This window comes from Lissotriton vulgaris, chromosome 8 (assembly GCF_964263255.1).
Source record: "Lissotriton vulgaris chromosome 8, aLisVul1.2, whole genome shotgun sequence".
Lineage (NCBI taxonomy): Eukaryota > Metazoa > Chordata > Amphibia > Caudata > Salamandridae > Lissotriton > Lissotriton vulgaris.
This window is the reverse complement of record NC_141696.1, coordinates 985651479-985673989: the sequence shown is the minus strand read 5'-3', so window position 1 is coordinate 985673989 and position 22511 is coordinate 985651479.

Genomic DNA, 22511 nt, shown 5'->3' with positions numbered 1-22511 from the left:
AGCCGCCCGCACAGGTTCAGCAAGGAGAAAGGTTCAAAGAGTCAGAATGTGGCACAGGTTCAGCAAAAGTTTCAGCAGAGGCCCCGTCCGCTGCCCTTGCAGTAGAACTAAAGGCTCCGGATTACTCAACAGGGGCCTCATCTGCAAGCGGAATTCCCCACACGTGAATTCCAACGGCTGACTGGGTAAAGGCTAATGTCCCTGAGACTTCAGCAGGAGGCTCCCTTGATTTGGGCCCTCAGGTAGTTTCTTCGGCAAGATGGGTTAAAGTTGCAAGGTCCTTTTCTCTGTTCAATCGGACAGAGTCTCGTCTTCACATCCAGAAGGAACACACTTGGCCAAAGTTCCAGCACAGCATTTTATACCTAGCAAGTCTTTGGTCTCTAAGGTTGAAAATCACTGACTCCAGTTAGAACCAGATCGGTGGAGTCGGGGTGCACTTGGTTTACGAGGTGACATCCTGCCCTTTCAGAATGGGGGGTTCGCTATCAGACACCCAGTGGGAGGTGGAGCCATCATTCACCTTGCCAGGCGTGGCCCTGCTTCAATCAAAGGGTCACCCCTCCCCACACTTGGAATACTGATCTCTCTCCCCAGCCAGGTCTTACCCAGCTGGCCCTGCTGCTTCTAAACCAGACGGCCAATACGCATACTCGCAACAGCCCTCAGTAAAGCTTTAACCAAGAAACTGCCGCATTTTCAGGAAAGGCATTTCACAACATATAATACCTAAATGGTCCTTACTAAAAGGTACCCGTTGCCAGCCTCATTAGAAATATATTAACCTCATAGTTCCTATCGGGTTCCTATCCTAGGCCCAGATAGGGTGATAAAAAGTAATCCTTAACAAAACAGGTTATACTAATGTAAGCGTCAGAGTTCCTCATTCACACAGTCATTTATATACATGGAGCATTTGCGCTGTGGCACTGAGTAGCTGTGGCACGGCGACCAGAACATCTATATCCAGCCAACATACAGGACAGTAAGAGTAGCAGAGGAAGGGAGACCTAAGCCAATGATGCCAGGTCTAACAGGTGAACTCAACATTTTTTTTGACAAACCCAATACGACCCATCCAAAAACAATAATCACTGGTCTAGACACACTAAACCTGCATCAGATTGTTCACAAACCCACACATATCGCTGCACATATCCTAGATGTCATTTTTGCTAATACCGAACTAGTTACCTTTCAAACTATAACTCCAGTCTCATGATCAGACCACCATTTTCTTTCTTTCAAACATAAAACAACACTAAGCAACTTACCTCAAACCACCTTATGTGCATCAACCTATCGACCGTGGAACAAACTCAATTTGGAACCCTTAGAAACACAACTAACACCCAGTAAAGATCTGAAAACAATAAATGCTGTTAAAAAACGATATGAGTGGCTACATGAAGCTTTTGATATCCTGATACTACTCAAAACCACACAACAGAAAACAAGCATCTTGGAGAAATACAGAAATAAATTACATAAAACTGAAAGCTGCAATGTGCCTGGCTCAAAACAAAAAACAAACAAGACAAACTTCACCTACAGAAAATTAACAGATTATACAAATCATTTATTAAAAAGGCAGAGAAAAGGTACTAGTCACAAATAATTCAAAACGCTAATTGTGCAAATAAAGAATTCTATAAAATACTCAATGAATTTCGTAAAACAAATTGCCTAAAAGGAACTCATCCCTTTACTCAAGATTTCACTGACAAACTGGCAAATTATTACACGGACAAAGCAGACAAGTTGGACTCTTACTTACAACATAGACAAAGCACAAGCACTAACCCTTTTACAAAACCACAATCCAAGAATAATCTAACTCAGCCTTATGGACCTGGTCAAAGCAAGTAGACCTTACGGCAGCCCTTTTGACCCGTGTCCACCATAAACCTTCAAGAGTATTCTTCTAACAACCTCTGCTGCCACTCTAGTAAGAACAATCATTAATGATTCCTTAACTACCAGAATATTTCCAGAAGAACTCAAAAAGTCACACATATGCTCTTGGACCCGCTGAACCCTGACAACTACAGACCCATTACTAATGGACCTTTCCTGGGCAGACTGACAGAAAGAGCAGCGTTTGCCCAGATAGCATACTTTCATACTTCGAAACAGGATTACGTCTGGGAAGAGGCACAGAATCTACCTTCTTGCCATGTGGGATGACCTGAAGAACACAGTTAACCGCAATTGAGTTGCTGCGCTGCTCCTCTTGGACCTTTCGGTTGCCTTTGACACGATTGACCATGACACTCTGATACAAAGTTCTACGAAGCCGGCATAGAGGGGACTGCTTTAGACTGTCCTACCTTCAAAACAGAACTAATGTCATCCATACCCCACCTTTCTCGTCCAAATCGTACCCCACAAAAGCTGGGGTCCCTCAAGGCTCTATCATCTCCACCATGCTTTTCAACATCTACATGAAGTCATTACTGGTAAGGATCAATCAATTTAAACTCACATGCTATAACTATGCAGATGACACGCAAATACTTCTTCAACTGTAAAGCCCGAAGACATTGGAAACTCGCCAATTTTCAGTTGTCTCCGTGGATCAATGGATGACTTAGAGCCATCTCATACTGAATGCTTCCAAAACGGAAATACTCACGTGTGGTGATTGGAAACATTATAACCCGCTTGCCACCTGGCCTGATGAACTGGTATCACCGCATAAAGTATCAAAGGACCTCTAGCAATATATCCACTACTTCCACTCTCTCATTCATCTCAAACCCCATACCACTATTATGTTCCTCAAAATAGCCTTTTCTAGACTCTCCCCATCTCTACCCCTCCTTGCACCACCTGACACCTCTTTTACTACACTGATCCCTCAAAACAAGCCTTTCTAAACTCTTCCCTCTGACTCTTCCCCTCCACATCCATTTTTACTCATCCCAAGCCTCCCACTACTGCTATGACCTCCCAAAAATATGTCAAATCCTTCACTCTTCTATCCCTCCACTAATCTTTTCAATCGAAATAACAGACTAACATGTCCACTTCTCAAATTTCATATTTTACTATACTAATTCTCCACTAATCCTTTATGGGTTCAAGAGTAGCATGCTACTCGCCAAAAAAAGCACTTCAATACCTCATTAGGGGTAGCATGCACCATATAAATGCAAACCTTTCCCCTCTTCTATCCCTCCGCTAGCCTTCTCAATCCAAATAACTGACTAATATTCACGACTCAAATTACTTTCATACTTCACTATACTAATTCACCACTAATCCTTTATGGGTTCTGGAGTACTGTGCTACTCGCTGAAAATGCGCTTCAACACCCCATTGGGGTAACAAGTGCTATATATATATATTCCAATCTTTGTCCCTCTTATACCCCTCTGCTACCCTTCTCAATCCAAATAACTGATTATTATACCCCACTCAAATTACTTTCATATTTCACTATATTAATTCACCACTAATCCTTATGGGTTCCGGAGTAGCGTGCTACTCACCAAGAAAGTCCTTCAACACCTCATTAGGGGTAGCAAGCGCTATATAAATGAAAACCTTTTTCCCTCTTCTATCCCTCCACTATCCTTCTCAATCCAAATAACTGACTAATATCCACCACTCAAATTACTTTCATATTTCACTATACTAATTCACCACTAATCCTTATGGGTTCCGGAGTGGCTTGCTACTCGCCGAAAAAAATGCTTTGACGCCTTGTCAGTGGTAGTAAGCGCTATATGAGTGCAATTACAATACATTACAATACAATACTCTTAAAGACCCCAATGATGGTCCTTGGATTCACAATAATAAATCCTTAGCTCAGTTGAGATAGTGTGGCAAAGAGCAGTCACGCTTTACTAGAGGAACATGTGTTAAACATTTCAGAGTACCAACATGGACGATAAGTAATTGGCCCAACGCGATAGAAATCCAAAACTAATTCATAAAAAAATAAAGTGTCTTTTTAGCTTAATTTAAACATCAAAACAAACGTGATCAGATACATACAATCAAAGGTATGGATTTTTGAAGAAAACATAAATCCCAGCAATTAAATTCAGGAGAACTTTTGCATTGCGGTCAATTGAAAAACGTAGTAGTGATAATCGGTCACTTGCAGGTCTTGTTGCGTGGAACACAAGGAGATTTATGGTGATGTGGGTCCCGGGATCAAAACAGCCAGTTCAATTTTACCTGGCCCGTGAAGTCGGGTGCAGAGTTGTCCTAGATGTCCTTGGTGCTGAACAGGAGCCACAGGAGCACTGCTTTTTACCCCTTACACAGTGCTTTGGGGAACAAGATGCAGAAATACAACGGGGAGGTTGCAGATATCGGTTGAAAGTCAGATGGAGTTCCCTCTAGGTGCAGGGTCAAGTGCAGGAGTTGGTCGCCGAACTGATGACCAACAAGCCCTGGCATCTTTAAACTTTAGCAGTCTGTACTTTTGTGGATGGCAGGACTGAAGTTCTCACAATGCACTAGACCATCTGGATTTGGGCGATCCTTAGGAGGGCCTGAAGGCCAGTGACCCTTTGGATCTTGAGTGATGATTTACCTGCAGTTTGCAGGGAACTGGGGCCATTAGTCCAGGGGGGTCTGAGGGTGCTTCTGGCTCTTACAGAGGTCCCTCCATTTGGTGGAACTGAGAGTTAGCTTAGGACAAGTCTCGATTAGGCAGTTCAAGGAGGGTATTCCTCTTTTTATTTGTGTAAATCCTGTTGTCGCAGACACAGGTTATTTCTTTGTCCTCTTCGATGCAGGCTTATTCAGACCTGAGGTTTTAGTGTCAGAGGGTCTCTTAAATCTTAGACTTTAGGCAGAAACTGGGCAGCTAGCCCACCCCTGAGTTGACCATATCCAGGGGTATAGGTCACCTTTTCTACCCAGAACACATTATCTCTACCACTTTTAAAAATGGTGGAAGTCTTCCTTAGCTGTACCGACCAGGCAGCCCAACCCAGGTGTGGCTAGCCTTCTGGGGTGTATACCTCCTGCATACCTTATTTCCCACCTGTCTAGTGAAAAATATGCCTAGCACAAGAGAGGGCTGTTTACTCCTTTGGAAGGCAGCCTGATGCATATCAGAGGTGGTATGGCCTTGAAGCTCACCAACTTGATGTAACTTCACTAGCCATTCTTTGAGGGAGGAGGTGTGAGCTCCTTCCTGCTCAGTCCTTTGTTCCTGACTCTTGGGAATGGTTGTGCGTCCTGGCAGGAGGTCAGAATACTGTCTTGGGGCGGGCAAGCTCAGGCTGCCAACCAGAGTACAGAGAAATTGGGGCAACTAGGTGGACAACATTTAAGATAGCCACCTGGGTGCATGAAACATGGCCCTTGACATGAAATTTGTGTCAGGGGTGAGAAGGCCTATTGCTTGATACCAAACACAACATATTTAGACGGTACCATAATGGAGCTGCCAACATCGGGTTTGCCCATTGTGCCAGCCCAGTTATCCTATGGACCGCTTATCATGTATAGTGTACTTTAATGGTAAAGGCCACTATAGGAACAAATAATCTTGCACTTACATTCCCACACCTTTAATATAAGGCACCTTGCCTCCTGGGCTCAGGAGGCCTTCCTTAGGGGTGACTGACATACATTAAAAGCAGTTTATCGACTTTGCCACACATGGTGAGGGCAAAGTTGAAATGGAGCAATTTACACTATTAATGCAATCTGCAATGGTAGGCCAGCTGTCAGTAGTTTACTTGGGTCACTCAGTGGCACAAACAGAGCAGCAAGCCCTAGGGACCCTTTTGCCACCATGCCCTGAGTACCACTGGTAAAACACACAAGATGATGGACGGAATGGTGCACATTAGCAAAACATTCAGCCCCAGTCACAGATCTGAGTTTAATCCATCATTATTTTGCTCACCACGCCACCCCAGTTCAGACATGGCCATATGCAAATCAGGCTTGAGCCTGTGCCTCATGTGAACACTCCAGCCCGAACTGCCAAGCCATGTCTTCCCTGGAACAGAATCAAGCATCCTAGGAGCAGTTTCTGGCTATCTGCCGTCAACAGCCAGAATAGCTTGACTCCAGTGGCGCAGGGAGCACAGGACCCATGTCTGGGCATACCCTTCCCACATAGGGCGAACAGCAAAACACACAAGATGATGGACGGAATGTTGCACATTGGCAAAACATTCACCCCCAGTCACAGATCTGGGTTTAATCCATCATTATTTTGCTCAACCCACCACCCCTGTTCAGACATGACCATATGCAAATCAGTCTTCACCCTGTGCCTCATGGGAACAGTCCAGCCCGAACTGCCAAGCTATGTCTTCCCTGGACCAGAATCAAGCATCCTAGGACCGTCTTCTGGCTATCAGCCGTCATCAGCCAGGATAGCTTGACTCCTGTGGCGTAGTGAGCAAGGAACCCACGTCTGGGCATACCCTTCCCACATAGGGCGAACAGAAAAACACACAAGATGATGAACGGAATGTTGCACATTGGCAAAACATTCACCCCCAGTCACAGATCTGGGTTTAATCCATCATTATTTTGCTCACCACGCCACCCCAGTTCAGATATGGCCATATGCAAATCAGATCTTGACCCTGTGCCTCATGGGAACAGTCCAGCCCGAACTGCCAAGCCATGTCTTCCCTGGACCAGAATCAAGCATCCTAGGACCGGTTTCTGGCTATCAGCCGTCATCAGCCAGGATAGCTTGACTCCATTGGCGTAGCGAGCATGGGACCCACGTCTGTGCATACACTTCCAACGTAGGGCGAACAGCAAAACCGACAAGATGATGGACGGAATGTTGCACATTGGCAAAACATTCACCCCCAGTCACAGATCTGGGTTTAAACCATCATTTTTGCTCACCACGCCACCCCAGTTCAGACATTGCCATATGCAAATCAGTCTTGACCCTGTGCCTCATGGGAACAGTCCAGCCCGAACTGCCATGCCATGTCTTCCCTGGACCAGAATCAAGCATCCTAGGACCGGGTTCTGGCTATCAGCCGTCATCAGCCAGGATAGCTTGACTCCAGTGGCGTAGTGAGCACGGGATATACGACATTGTTCTACATTCTGTCCATCAACTGTTGTTTTTACATTTGTCACCCCGAGTGGGACGGGTATGCTCAGACGTGAGTCCCGTGCTCTCCATGCCACTGGAATCAAGCTATCCTGGCTGATGAGGACTGAAAGCCCGAAACCGGTCCTAGTATGCTTGTTTCCAGTCCTGGGAGGACCTGGCTTGGCAGTTCGGGCTGGACTGTTCCCATGGGGCACAGGGTCAAGACTGATTTGCATATGGCTGGGTTCAAACTGGAATGGCATGGTGAGCAAAAAAACGATGGATTTACACCCAGATCTCTGTACTGGAGTGAATGTATGACATTGTTCTGCATTCTGTCCATGAACTGTTGTTTTTGCATTTGTCACCGCGAGTGGGACGGGTATGCTCAGACGTGAGTCCTGTGCTCTCCATGCCACTGGAATCAAGCTATCCTTGCTGATGAGGGCTGAAAGCCCAAAACCGGTCCTAGGATGCTTGTTTCCAGTCCAGGGAGGACCTGGCTTGGCAGTTCGGGCTGGACTGTTCCCATGGGGCACAAGGTCAAGACTGATTTGCATATGGCTGGGTTCAAACTGGAATGGCATGGTGAGCAAAAAAATTATGGATTCAGGCCCAGATCTCTGTACTGGGGTGAATGTATGACATTGCTCTGTATTCTGTCCATCAACTGTTGTTTTTACATTTGTCAACCCGAGTGGGACGGGTATGCTCAGACGTGAGTCCTGTGCTCTCCATGCCACTGGAATCAAGCTATCCTGGCTGATGAGGGCTGAAAGCCCGAAACCGGTCCTAGGATGCTTGTTTCCAGTCCAGGGAGGACCTGGCTTGGCAGTTCGGGCTGGCCTGTTCCCATGGGGCAGAGGGTCAAGACTGATTTGCATATGGCTGAGTTCAAACTGGAATGGCATGGTGAGCAAAAAAAAGATGGATTTAGGCCCAGATCTCTGTACTGGGGTGAATGTATGACATTGTTCTGTATTCTGTCCATCAACTGTTGTTTTTACATTTGTCAACCCGAGTGGGACGGGTATGCTCAGACGTAAGGCCTGTGCTCTCCTTGCCACTGGAATCAAGCTATCTTGGCTGATGAGGGCTGTAAGCCCGAAACCGGTCCTAGGATGCTTGTTTCCAGTCCAGGGAGGACCTGGCTTGGCAGTTCGGGCTGGCCTGTTCCCAGGGGGCACAAGGTCAAGACTGATTTGCATATGGCTGGGTTCAAACTGGAATGGCATGGTGAGCAAAATAATGTATGGATTTAGGCCCAGATCTCTGTACTGGGTGAATGTATGACATTGTTCTGTATTCTGTCCATCAACTGTTGTTTTTACATTTGTCAACCCGAGTGGGACGGGTATGCTCAGACGTGAGTCCTGTGCTCTCCATGCCACTGGAATCAAGCTATCCTGGCTGATGAGGGCTGAAAGCCCAAAACCGGTCCTAGGATGCTTGTTTCCAGTCCAGAGAGGACCTGGCTTGGCAGTTCGGGCTGGACTTTTCCCATGGGGCACAAGGTCAAGACTGATTTGCATATGGCTGGGTTCAAACTGGAATGGCATGGTGAGCAAAAAAAATATGGATTTAGGCCCAGATCTCTGTACTGGGGTGAATGTATGACATTGTTCTGTATTCTGTCCATCAACTGTTGTTTTTACATTTGTCAACCCGAGTGGGACGGGTATGCTCAGACGTGAGTCCTGTGCTCTCCATGCCACTGGAATCAAGCTATCCTGGCTGATGAGGGCTGAAAGCCCGAAACAGGTCCTAGGGTGCTTGTTTCCAGTCCAGGGAGGACCTGGCTTGGCAGTTCGGGCTGGCCTGTTCCCATGGGGCACAGGTTCAAGACTGATTTGCATATGGCTGAGTTCAAACTGGAATGGCATGGTGAGCAAAAAAACGATGGATTAAGGCCCAGATCTCTGTACTGGGGTGAATGTATGACATTGTTCTGCATTCTGTCCATGAACTGTTGTTTTTGCATTTGTCACCCCGAGTGGAACGGGTATGCTCAGACGTGAGTCCCGTGCTCTCCATGCCACTGGAATCAAGCTATCCTGGCTGATGAGGGCTGAAAGCCCGAAACCAGTCCCAGGATGCATGTTTCCAGTCCAGGGAGGACCTGGCTTGGCAGTTCGGGCTGGACTGTTCCCATGGGGCACAAGGTCAAGACTGATTTGCATATGGCTGGGTTCAAACTGGAATGGCATGGTGAGCAAAAAAAATATGGATTTAGGCCCAGATCTCTGTACTGGGGTGAATGTATGACATTGTTCTGTATTCTGTCCATCAACTGTTGTTTTTACATTTGTCAACCCGAGTGGGACGGGTATGCTCAGATGTGAGTCCTGTGCTCTCCTTGCCACTGGAATCAAGCTATCCTGGCTGATGAGGGCTGAAAGCCCGAAACCGGTCCTAGGATGCTTGTTTCCAGTCCAGGGAGGACCTGGCTTAGCAGTTCGGGCTGGCCTGTTCCCAGGGGGCACAAGGTCAAGACTGATTTGCAAATGGCTGGGTTCAAACTGGAATGGCATGGTGAGCAAAATAATTTATGGATTTAGGCCCAGATCTCTGTACTGGGTGAATGTATGACATTGTTCTGTATTCTGTCCATCAACTGTTGTTTTTACATTTGTCAACACGAGTGAGACGGGTATGCTCAGACGTGAGTCCTGTGCTCTCCATGCCAATGGAATCAAGCTATCCTGGCTGATGAGGGCTGAAAGCCCGAAACCGGTCCTAGGATGCTTGTTTCCAGTCCAGGGAGGACCTGGCTTGGCAGTGCCGGCTGGCCTGTTCCCATGGGGCACGGGGTCAAGACTGATTTGCATATGGCTGAGTTCAAACTGGAATGGCATGGTGAGCAAAAAAACGATGGATTAAGGCCCAGATCTCTGTACTGGGGTGAATGTATGACATTGTTCTGCATTCTGTCCATGAACTGTTATTTTTGCATTTGTCACCCCGAAAGGAACGGGTATGCTCACACGTGAGTCCCGTGCTCTCCATGCCACTGGAATCAAGCTATCCTGGCTGATGAGGGCTGAAAGCCCGAAACCGGTCCTAGGATGCTTGTTTCCAGTCCAGGGAGGACTTGGCTTGGCAGTTCGGCTGGACTGTTCCCATGGGGCACAAGGTCAAGACTGATTTGCATATGGCTGGGTTCAACTGGAATGGCATGGTGAGCAAAAAAAAGATGGATTTAGGCCCAGATCTCTGTACTGGGGTGAATGTATGACATTGTTCTGTATTCTGTCTATCAACTGTTGTTTTTACATTTGTCAACCCGAGTGGGACGGGTATGCTCAGACGTGAGTCCTGTGCTCTCCATGCCACTGGAATCAAGCTAGCCTGGCTGATGAGGGCTGAAAGACCGAAACCGGTCCTAGGATGCTTGTTTCCAGTCCAGGGAGGACCTGGCTTGGCAGTTCGGGCTGGCCTGTTCCCATGGGGCACAGGGTCAAGACTGATTTGCATATAGCTGGGTTCAAACTGGAATGGCATGGTGAGCAAAAAAACGATGGATTAAGGCCCAGATCTCTGTACTGGGGTGAATGTATGACAGTGTTCTGTATTCTGTCCATCAACTGTTGTTTTTACATTTGTCAACCCGAGTGGGAAGGGTATGCTCAGACGTGAGTCCTGTGCTCTCCATGCCACTGGAATCAAGCTATCCTGGCTGATGAGGGCTGAAAGCCTGAAACCGGTCCTAGGATGCTTGTTTCCAGTCCAGGGAGGACCTGGCTTGGCAGTTCGGGCTGGCCTGTTCCCAGGGGGCACAGGGTCAAGACTGATTTGTATATGGCTGGGTTCAAACTGGAATGGCATGGTGAGCAAAAAAACGATGGATTAAGGCCCAGATCTCTGTACTGGGGTGAATGTATGACATTGTTCTGCATTCTGTCCATGAACTGTTGTTTTTGCATTTGTCACCCCGAGTGGGACGGGTATGCTCAGACGTGAGTCCCGCGCTCTCTATGCCACTGGAATCAAGTTATCCTGGCCGATGAGGGCTGAAAGCCCGAAACCGGTCCTAGGATGCTTGTTTCCAGTCCAGGGAGGAGCTGGCTTGGCAGTTCGGGCTGGCCTGTTCCCATGGGGCACAAGTTCAAGACTGATTTGCATATGGCTGGGTTCAAACTGGAATGGCATGATGAGCAAAAAAATGATGGATTTAGGCCCAGATCTCTGTACTGGGGTGAATGAATGACATTGTTCTGCATTCTGTCCATGAACTGTTGTTTTTGCATTTGTCACCCCGAGTGGGACGGGTATGCTCAGACGTGAGTCCCGTGCTCTCCATGCCACTGGAATCAAGCTATCCTGGCTGATGAGGGCTGAAAGCCCGAAACCGGTCCTAGGATGCTTGTTTCCATTCCAGGGAGGCCCTGGCTTGGCAGTTCCGGCTGGCCTGTTCCCATGGGCCACACGTTCAAGACTGATTTGCATATGGCTGGGTTCAAACTGGAATGGCATGATGAGCAAAAAAATGATGGATTTAGCCCCAGATCTCTGTACTGGGGTGAATGTATGACATTGTTCTGTATTCTGTCCATCAACTGTTGTTTTCACATTTGTCAACCCGAGTGGGAAGGGTATGCTCAGACGTGAGTCCTGTGCTCTCCATGCCACTGGAATCAAGCTATCCTGGCTGATGAGGGCTGAAAGCCTGGAACCGGTCCTAGGATGCTTGTTTCCAGTCCAGGGAGGACCTGGCTTGGCAGTTCGGGCTGGCCGGTTCCCAGGGGGCACAGGGTCAAGACTGATTTGCATATGGCTGGGTTCAAACTGGAATGGCATGGTGAGCAAAAAAACGATGGATTAAGGCCCAGATCTCTGTACTGGGGTGAATGTATGACATTGTTCTGCATTCTGTCCATGAACTGTTGTTTTTGCATTTGTCACCCCGAGTGGGACGAGTATGCTCAGACGTGAGTCCTGTGCTCTCTATGCCACTGGAATCAAGTTATCCTGGCTGATGAGGGCTGAAAGCCCGAAACCGGTCCTAGGATGCTTGTTTCCAGTCCAGGGAGGACCTGGCTTGGCAGTTCGGGCTGGCCTGTTCCCATGGGGCACAGGGTCAAGACTGATTTGCATATGGCTGGGTTCAAACTGGAATGGCATGGTGAGCAAAAAAAGATGGATTTAGGCCCAGATCTCTGTACTGGGGTGAATGTATGACATTGTTCTGCATTCTGCCCATCAACTGTTGTTTTTGCATTTGTCACCCCGAGTAGGACGGGTATGCTCAGACGTGAGTCCCGTTCTCTCCATGCCACTGGAATCAAACTATCCTGGCTGATGAGGGCTAAAAGCCCAAAACCGGTCCTAGGATGCTTGTTTCCAGTCCAGGGAGGACCTGGCTTGGCAGTTCGGGCTGGACTGTTCCCATGGGGCACAGGGTCAATACTGATTTGCATATGGCTGGGTTCAAACTGGAATGGCATGGTGAGCAAAAAAACAATGGATTTAGGCCCAGATCTCTGTACTGGGGTGAATGTATGACATTGTCCTGCATTCTGTCCATCAGCTGTCATTTTTGCTGAGTACCACTGGTGCCATAAACTAGGAACTTATAAGGGGAGTAAAGTCCTTGCCAATTGGGGATGCCAATATGCACTGAACAGTTTTAGTGAAAGAGCACTGGGGCCTGGGCAGCAGGCTCCAGTGCCTTTCTGAGTCTTAACCATCCGCATTGGAGCAAAAAATGTGTGGGGGTGACCATACAAAGAGGGCACTGTCCTACAGAGGGATATCAAGGCGGGCAATGATCTATTGAGGTCAGTGAGTGTTGTACTCTGTCATCTGCATAAAGTAATGCGTTTGATAAGCCTATCTGGGTGGCTACGCCAACTATCTATGTGATTCATGAATGGACTCTGCCAGTGGTTCCAATGCCAGCAGAAAGAGCAATGGTGATAATGGGCATCCCTGACGAGTTCCTCTGTGTGCCAGAAAGGGATCTGAGAGAAAACCTCTGCAGTTTACTTTTGCAGTGGGAGAATCATAGATTCATCTGACTTTTGAGATAAAATCATCTCTCAGTCCCATTTTATGTAGTGTGTAGGACATATATCACCACTTCACACAGTCAAACTCCTTTTCAGTGTCAAGGAATAAAGCTAAGGAGTTCCCATCTGAATCTTTTGACAGCCATACAAGATGGGCCAGTGTACGTAAGTGGTTGCAGGACGTTCGCTTCAGCACAAACCTCGCCGAGAATGGTACATCGTGCTGTAGATTGCTTTCTTGAATCACACAGCTGATATACTCGCCAGGAGGACAGTTATTGTTGCCCAGTTGGAGAGAGATATAAGTGTTCTTATTCAATATACTTCTTGGAAGACACCATGGAGTTGATCTACTTTATTTTCTTTGGTCCATTTATAGAATTCTTCTAAAATCATCATTAAGACAGGGTAATTGTAGTGTGCCAAAGAAAGCCTCTAAACAAATTCCATCAGTTTCTGTCTCCAAGTTATAGAGCTGGGTGTAATATTTAGCAAATGTGTTTGCGATACCTTGGGTATCTCTTATCATGTGTCCAGTTTCATCTTTAATTGGTGAATTGGTAATCAGTGTCTCTTTTTGCCTGCTTTAGGAAGCTAGGAGCCTCCCAGCCTTTTCTCCCTGCTCATAGTAGCAAGCTTTGAATTTGTAGAACATATATTCCATTTTGGAAGTATATAAATTACAGAAGTCCATTTTGGCTGTTTCTAAAAGATGATGGTGTGTGGCTGAAGGCTGTATGATATATATTCCTGTGTGTGTCTTAACTTCTTGTTCTAAGGAATGCTGTTCTTGTACGCTAAGAGACACATTTATCAAGAAATCACGCAGTGCAGCGATGGAAGCCACCTTGCTGCGCTGCATGATAGGGAAAGGTCAGGAATGTACCACACTTAACATTATACAGCACATGTCTGTCTTTTCCTTGAGCTGGCGCACTATGTGCACGTAGGCACCCTTGCACATTGGAGCAAAGGTGTCTGTCCTGTAAGCAGGAGTGTTTTTGTGCAGAAGGGAGTACCTTCCTGCAGAAAAACAATCCTCTGAGGCATTTTCATCTTTCTATGTGCGCAGAAGAATACAGCATACATAGAAAGAGGGAAAAGCGAGGAGAAATAAAGATACTTCTCCTTGTTATGCCTCACCTGGGGAGGTGTAGCATTTTGACACATTCCCAGGTGTACCAGTAATGGTTAATCTGGGAATATGCCAAAATCCATGGGTAAGTGCGTGGGCACACCCACGCTCCACCCATGGAACTCCTCTCTGGGGCAGCGTAGCGCATCTCTGCGATTCACGGGGCATTGCGTTATTCTAGATTTATCAAGCTACGCAGAGCCATGAAGGTGGCCATTCGTGGCTTGATAAATCGTACTTAGTTTGGCCACCCTTGCGTCCCATTGTGTGATGCAAAGGCGACACAACTACCTCATAATTAATCCCCTATGGGTTTGATTTAGCAAGGTTTTGCATCGACCTTGCGCAAGGGCAATGCAAAACTTAAGTGAGATTTATCAACTCATGCAAGGCCCCGCATGGCTAGATAAATCCAGAATAATGCAAGGCAGTGCAAATTGCTGCCTTAGGTGCAGCGTGGGTTTTCCCACGCATCCATCCATGGATTTTGGCGCATTCTCAGATTTACTATTAGTGGTAGACCTGGAAATGCATCTAAATGCTACGCCTCCCCTGGTGAAGCATAACGAGGAAAAATATCTGTATTTCTCCTAGTTTTTTCCTCTTTCTATGTGTGCTGCCTTCAGAGAAAGAAGAAATACCTCTCAGGGTTGTTTTTGTGCAGGAAGCTTTTCCTTCCTGCACAGAGACAATCTTGCCTACAACGCAGTCATGCTCGCAGCATGATGCATGGATGCTTGTGTTGGCGCGGGGCAGCCAAAAGTGCGCCAGTGCTAGGAAAGGACAGGAAGCACTGGCATGCACCAAATAATGCTAAGAATATGGCACATTCCTGCCCTTTCCTTTTCACACAGCACAGCAAGGTGGCTTCCTGTGTTGTGCTGCTTCAAAACTTGATAAAAATGCTCCTTTGTTGGCCATGCCCACATCTCTCATCATCTGGCCCCGTAGAGTCACTTTAGCCGCTCCACATAATATTTACAAGAATTAGTCAGACCCTTTATTTTCTTCATGGTAAGTTTTTAAGTGGGCTTTAAGGATCACCTTTTCCTGAGACATTTTGTAGCGTGCAGTGTTAGGGTGCCAGAGCTTTTTTAATCGGTTTGCTGAGGTTCCCGCCTATTTCAGAGCAGACCAGTGCATTGTCCATGATGGAGGCCAAAATAATAGGATAATCTAAAACCAGTGAAGGAAGTGGCTGCGAGATGAGGATGTGGTCATCTTGGGAACTACATACTGCCAAACAAAAAGGTATACTTCATTTCCATCAGGGATAGGAGCCCCCATATATCTAGTAGGCCTTGGTCACTAAGGCCATCTTGTAAAAGCATGCTGTTATTGTTGTTAAATGTATCTAATGACCGCATCACCGCATCAGGGGATAGGTTCCAGTCACACCCTATGATCATGTGAAATAAATTTAACACTGGAAGGGCAGCCGCGGCCCGTGCAAGTAAGAGCAATGGGGCCCGGTAAGGGGGATTTCGATGGACAAAGGGGAATTAATTATTTATTTAATTTTCCCTCGTCATCGTCCGTCGAAATCCTCCCCCACTGGACTGTATCGCCCAACCGCTCTTACCTGCATGGGCCGCAGCTGTAGAAGGATCCTATTTAGACAAAGGACGAACGCAGTTTTAGTTCCATTGGGGTGTAGATGGATCCTGTGCACACAATATTGGTATCTCTCCTGAGTTTTGCAAACACATACTGTCCCTCTTCATCTGACCATGACTGAAGGACCATGCATTGGAGAGACTTCTATATGAGGGTGGCTGCCCTGCATTTCTTGGCACTAGAGGAGTGCACTGGAGCCTACTCTGAGGAAGGAACAAGACCAGCAGCCAAAAATAGCTTCTCCCACCCAATCTCTTTTGGATTTTTCAGTTTTTTTGGTGTGAGGTATGTCTCTTGTATTTAGGCTATGTCTTCTTTTCTTAAGCTATGTAAGTGAATACTTTCTTTCCGTTTGACATTGTTCATCAAGCCATTCACACTTAGAATGAGGTGAGTGGAGGCAACGTCCATAGGGCTGAAAGTGCTTTAGCCCCCCGTCATGTCCCAGTCCAGGCTGGTGCCACTTCCATGGCACACACATCATTCACAAGCACTGTGGGCTCGCCTGGGCAGACACCTGACACCCTAACTCAGCCTCATCTTAATATTTCACAGTTCTTTAATTAAAAGACCATTTACCTGTCAGCTGAGGCTTTATTTTCTCCCATATCCCTTGCGTCCCCACTCTACATACTCCTTCTAAATGTAACTAACCTTTGCTGCCACAAATGATGTGGGATGACGCATGAAGTGGGGTGAAGGCTGAGGCTTTGGGGAAGGAGCTAGGAGCGCGTGGCAATGTGCTAGGGAAGTAGGAGAATTAATTTCTTGAAAAGTAACATTAGGCGTATCAAGAGGCTGAAAGTTTGTTGCAGGGTCAACAAACCTCCAACACTGATAAATGTCATAATAGTAGTAGTTAGATTATATTGGAAAACCTCTTGCCAACCGTGGATACAGTGGTGTAACACAAAATGATGGGGCCCCTGCAGAGTGTGATTAGGGGCTCAAGAGTCTCTTATATGGCACTGATATTCATTAATCTTAGGCTGACTGGTGCCCCCTAAAGACCAGGAGTCCACTGAAGGGTTGAGGTCCTGCCTGCACCGCAGGGGCCTGTGTTAAGCTCCTGAAATGCCATGGTGGCAGAATGGATAGGCATGACATTGAATAAGGCGGCGTCGCTGCCACCAAGAAAGAAACGCAAGCACATTTTGAGTTCCCGAATTTTGGGGTAATTTAGGAGAGATTGGTCCAGCACAGTGAAGTCTCAGGATACCAGTTGCTACCTTGGTGCCCAGTTAGACAAAATAAAGTGCTTGTAATGCTCCCTACTCCTATACTATAATCCATATAACCATTTGAGAACCTGAGGCCTTCTTCAATGCTTAAAATATTTTAGTTGTATTATCTTCAATATACCAATTAATATCATTCGATTTGATCCCATTCCCTAATGTTTGCTTTTCACAAGACTACTTTTTATACAGCCAACACGAGTTGCCCGGTAATAAAACACTTTCTTAAGAATGTAACTGAAGCCAATATATACAATATTCATAAATTCATTTGCATACTTAGCAACAAATAGATATCTGTTCATTACACATATCTTAAAGGTAATAAATGTTGTGAACGGCATGTAGTGACAAGTAATAACATCTCAACAGTATAATAATATTCCTAGAGGGTTTCTTCCTTATGATAATGACAATGCTGTATTTTTGTGTATTTGTACATATATTTCTAGTTTTATATTTTACATTTCTAAATGCTATTGTTTTTTTCCAACTCAGCAAGAATTGACCTATAATCCTTCAGAAGATGGCATACAAACCCTGGCCTGTAACCACAGATTTATTAAACAGCGTGCATCTCACGTTTCCACTTATTTCCAAGGTGTGATAAATAGCACTTCAACAGCAATAACAGAGTGCACATTTAGATCACGCACTTTGCAGCCTGCCATTTTTGCGGCATTTCACAGGGTATCAAAATTAACATAGAGTACCATTGATACCACAGGGCAATAGAGCATGAAACAGTTCCCCTTGTCAGTTCTGTGCCGTTGGGCAGTCAGTACACCAGAACCCACCCATTTCTGTGCATTCACGCCAAGTGCCTGAGGAAATAATCATAGCCCATCCACGCCAGCCGAGCCCATACTGAGGAAACTGGCTTTCTATTTTTCAATCTTAACACACAGAGCTCTTCCCCATTAACACACTCTTATTTTCAAACCTGCCCTTTTCTCATTTCTATCCCTATACTCTCAAACAACCTGCTTAAACATTCTTGTGGACTGTGCTGTGTTACCATCCTAGTTAGCACACCTCTCCATCTCATGGACGACATCCTAGATGTACATCCGCCAGCGCCCCCGCCCATGCACAGTGCCGACCAAGTCAGTGTACAGTGTTGAGGTAGCCAACTAAAGCTCTACAACCCCTGCAACGTAGGGGTCACGGGGCTAATGTGTCAATAACATGCTTAGTAACTCAGAGTGCCTGGGAATACATCCTTCATTCAGTCAACTCTCCCATCCTTTTCACCGCTCACCACTCACCCTTCGCTATCAAGCTCAACCTGCACCTGCACTCACAGCAATCACACTGCACTCATGCCCAGGGAAGACTTTAGGACCTGGTGGAGGGGGGGGGGGCTTAACTCGAGGGGGGGCGCTGCCATCAGCAATAACTTAAAATTTAAAAACAGTTGCTACTGAGTCCCTTGTATGTTCAGCTTTCAGGCAGCAAAAAAAATGTCAAGATAACTATTGTGCTTAATGTTCCTGCTAGAGAGAGAGCTTAGAGTTTTGTCCAGTGGCAGTTTTGGCTCACCATATGGTAGCGTAGAGGGTTAATATGCCTGTTGCAAAGAATGCATACCTTGTAGATCGCTGATTTTTATTTTTATGTGGATTGTTGAGTGGATTACTGCTTTAGTCACAGAGATCCCTATGGGCCCGATTCACAGAATGAACTTAAGACAAAATCCTAAACTTACTCCAATTTGGTAGTCACAGAATGCACTTACTACTATTTGGTATTCACAGAATGCACTTACTACTTTCGGGATTCACAGAATGAACTTACTACTTTCGGGATTCACAGAATGAGCTTACTACTTTGGGGATTCACAGAATAGACTTACGACTACTAACTTTACGTCCGCCGCCGGGCCGTAATTTACGCCGCCGGGCTGGAATTTACGGCACTTTGGCGGACTTCACGGCAACTTATCGTAAATTACGATTACGGGCCGTAAATTACAATTATGGGCCGTAAATTACGATTGCGGGCCGTAAATTGCGAATATAGGCCGTGACGTAAATAATTAATTTACTCTCTTAATTTCTATGCAGGTAAGTACTTAATCAATAATAACTCAGATCGGATGAAAAAAGACAGAGTCCGTGGTGTTAGAGTTTCTAAGGGTTTTATTCCTCATAAAGGAATGGTCGTGACCAGGATATCATGTTCTGACCACCACAGGGGTGTCAGAAGGGATAGAGCAAACTTTATTGACATTACATAGCTTATATACTTAATTCACATCATAAGTAATGGTGCAAGAGGCGTAACAGCTGAGAGAAGACAAGATAACAGTATACACGTGGTACTAGTACGTAATCAAGAGGCGTGAACTGGAGGTGTGTACTAGAAACGTCACTGATAGGTGACGCAAGTGGGTGGCACCAAGGGGTGGTGCTAACAGAATTGTTGCAATGTCAGCAGAAATCAGAAGCTTGAATGCGCGCGCAGCTGCATGACGTGTGATTGACGGGGTGCAGGGGTCTTGACATTTACACTGACGGAAAGAGACAGAAGTCTGGCATGTCAGATCAACTTGTACTTCTATCATATCTGATATCTGATGTTTAGGAACCATACTATCTGGGCGGAAAGGTCTCTAGGGCAGAAGCTATTCTATGCTAACTGTGGATGCGTGTATAAGCGCCTAAGTGTCTGCATGAGAAGCGTAGGGAGCACGAGGCCTTCCACGGAAGCATGGTAACAGAGGCTATGATTTACTTGCACTGAGACAGGTCGACCCTTTGGCTCTGCAGCTGGAGAGGATGTTTACTGGAGCTAGTAGGCAGGAATGCATTCTCGAGGAGCGGAACAGATAACTCGAAGGTTATAGTCAGTCTTGGCAGAAAGCAGGCTGAGCTGAGCGCGAGGGGCCGCGCTGAAAGTAAGTCAGAGTTCACGGGTACAGAGGTAGCCTGGGCAGAGACTGTCAGAGTCAGGAGCCAAAAGAGGCTCGATGGCAGAAATTCAGGGCCTACTCTGTCAGAGCAGGAAAAACATGTAAAGTGTACTACAAAAAGACGGTGGCATAGCATACTTAGGAACGGACTATATAATCCATTCAGGGTGGATCTGAAAGAGGACAAGTTAACGTTGGACGCAAATGTATTTGCGTCTTCATAGCTGGCACAGGAGGGAAGTTACATGCACTTTGAGCTGGTACATGGAGTCGGTGGGGTACGCGCTAGGGAACATAACATGACCAAAAATTTATATTTCCTCATTCCCTCCTTGTTCCCTACGGACCCTTCATGATATATCGATCCTCATTAATCGATCAGTTTGTTCTTGTAACATCATTTGTTCTTCTTTCTTTCGTTTACGTTTTGAGAGAAAACTGGAATGTTCAATGCAAGAAGTGGCACATAGTCCACAAATCGCTGGCCCACACTGCAGGCACAGGCAGCAACTGAATACTAGGACTAGGCCAATGCCTAGGAAGGATAGGATCTTCCATCCCCAAGCTGTTAACGTTGTCCAGAACCAACCGGACCAAGTCCAGGTGCCTGGATTCTGATGTATCTGATTTGCAATTTTATGGAGACGGGTGATAGCTTGATATACAGATGGTGCGTTTTGTGGTATGAAAACACAACAACTTGACCCGATGACCTTACAGGCTCCACCTCTATCTGCCAAGATGACGTCAATAACAAGACGATTCTGAAGAACAACAACCCGCATGGCGGACTGCTCTTCTGTTAAGTTACCTAAGGCGGAGGCAGTTTCATTTACTACTGCTTCAAGTGTTCTAGTTAATCTGCGTATTAATTTACTATTCTGAACAGGTCCTAAAAAGAAAAAGAATCCTTTATTAAAATCGGTGTACTGTTCCCATGCCGTCTCTGTGTAGTCGACAAGTGGAATATCTCTTCTGGGTCTATTCTTTACTAGATTGGCATTTCTATGGTAATCAGGGGGAGCTAGGAAAACAGGTGGCAGAAGGAATGCAATGTAACAGGTACCATCCCAATCTGGAGGTAGGCGTATGTATGCGGTATGACCACAAACAAAGTAAGAATGACTAATAGATTTAAAGGACGATTTTCCATGATCACTGAATTCGACCACGGTAGTGCATTTACTATGACCTAAGTGTACTGAACCTTTCTTCTTGATACATAATTCACCGGTGACTGGCAGTACTGACATAATGGGTAGAACTGGCGTAGCTTCGGACTCAACAGTAAGAATCATAAGGCTAATTGTATAATTACCTAATCCATATACTTCATTTTCTAGATCAGTTCCTATTCTAGTGGGGAGTCCCTCCTTATCAGGGTAACAGACGTCAAGCAGGACTAAGTTCAGGTTTCCCCAAACCCAACCCCCATCGAAAACAGCAATATCAGGATCTAAGGAATTAATTATTTTAAACCATGCTCCACAGGAGCCATTGTGAGTGAACGGGTACGGAAAGAGGGGCAGAGCTCCCTTGTAATTCTGGTAGGGAGGGAGTCGGCCACATATCCAGCAATTTGTAGCATTGTTAGTTTGATGAGAATGGTGTAGCATACTAATGAATGTGTTGTTGCGCAGCGCAAGTCTGTAGGAAAGCTCGTGTGGAGGTAACTCACTAAAAGTGTGTTCAGCAGATACATTATAGACAGATTGTTCACGCTTGAAAATAGGGTAATAGATAGGCAAAAGGATGCTCGCAACAATAATTAAAATACTCAGAATAAACATGATTAATAGTGTCACTATACAGTGACTACGAAGTGATTTACAGTATGTACGTTTCTTTGCTTCTCTCTCTCTCTCTCTATCTCGGGGATACATGTCAGAAACTATTTAACCGATTCACCTAGGGGAGGACTTAAACAATTAAACTGTCTGACTTGCTAGATCGGAGTTTCATGCGATAATTTTCTTGAGGAGTTTTTTCTCGTTCAGATTCTGTAAAGTCTTTTTGTTCGACACAGTCTTTGGTGGGGGTGGACGAGTCTCGATCAGGTTTCAGTCCAAAAAATTTCTTCACATGACTCGTGTGAACCCACCCCTTTCTTCCTTCGATTTTCACGGCCGTCCTTGTGGTGAGAAGAACGGTCTTCGGGGACTTCCAGCGGGGCTCCAGCGGACTCTTTCGGTCGAAGTTGCGAACTAGCACAATGTCGCCAGGACGGACGTCGTGTGGCTTTACATCAGTGTTGTCAGGGAAGGCTGCGGCAACCTGTGAATGACATGATTGGAGTGCAGACATCAAGGAGGCAAGGTAATCTGTCAACATATTACAATCAACATCAGTAATCTTTTTCGGAATGGGCGTCCCCCACATATTCGGTGGTCTGCCAAAGACCACCTCGTACGGGGATAGCCCTGATCTCGAATGGGCGACCATTCTCATGTAGAATAGTGCCACTGGCAGGGCGACTATCCAGTCGACCCCTTTCTCCTGACATATTTTGGCAAGGCGGATCTTTAGTGTCTGGTTATGCCTTTCTACAAGG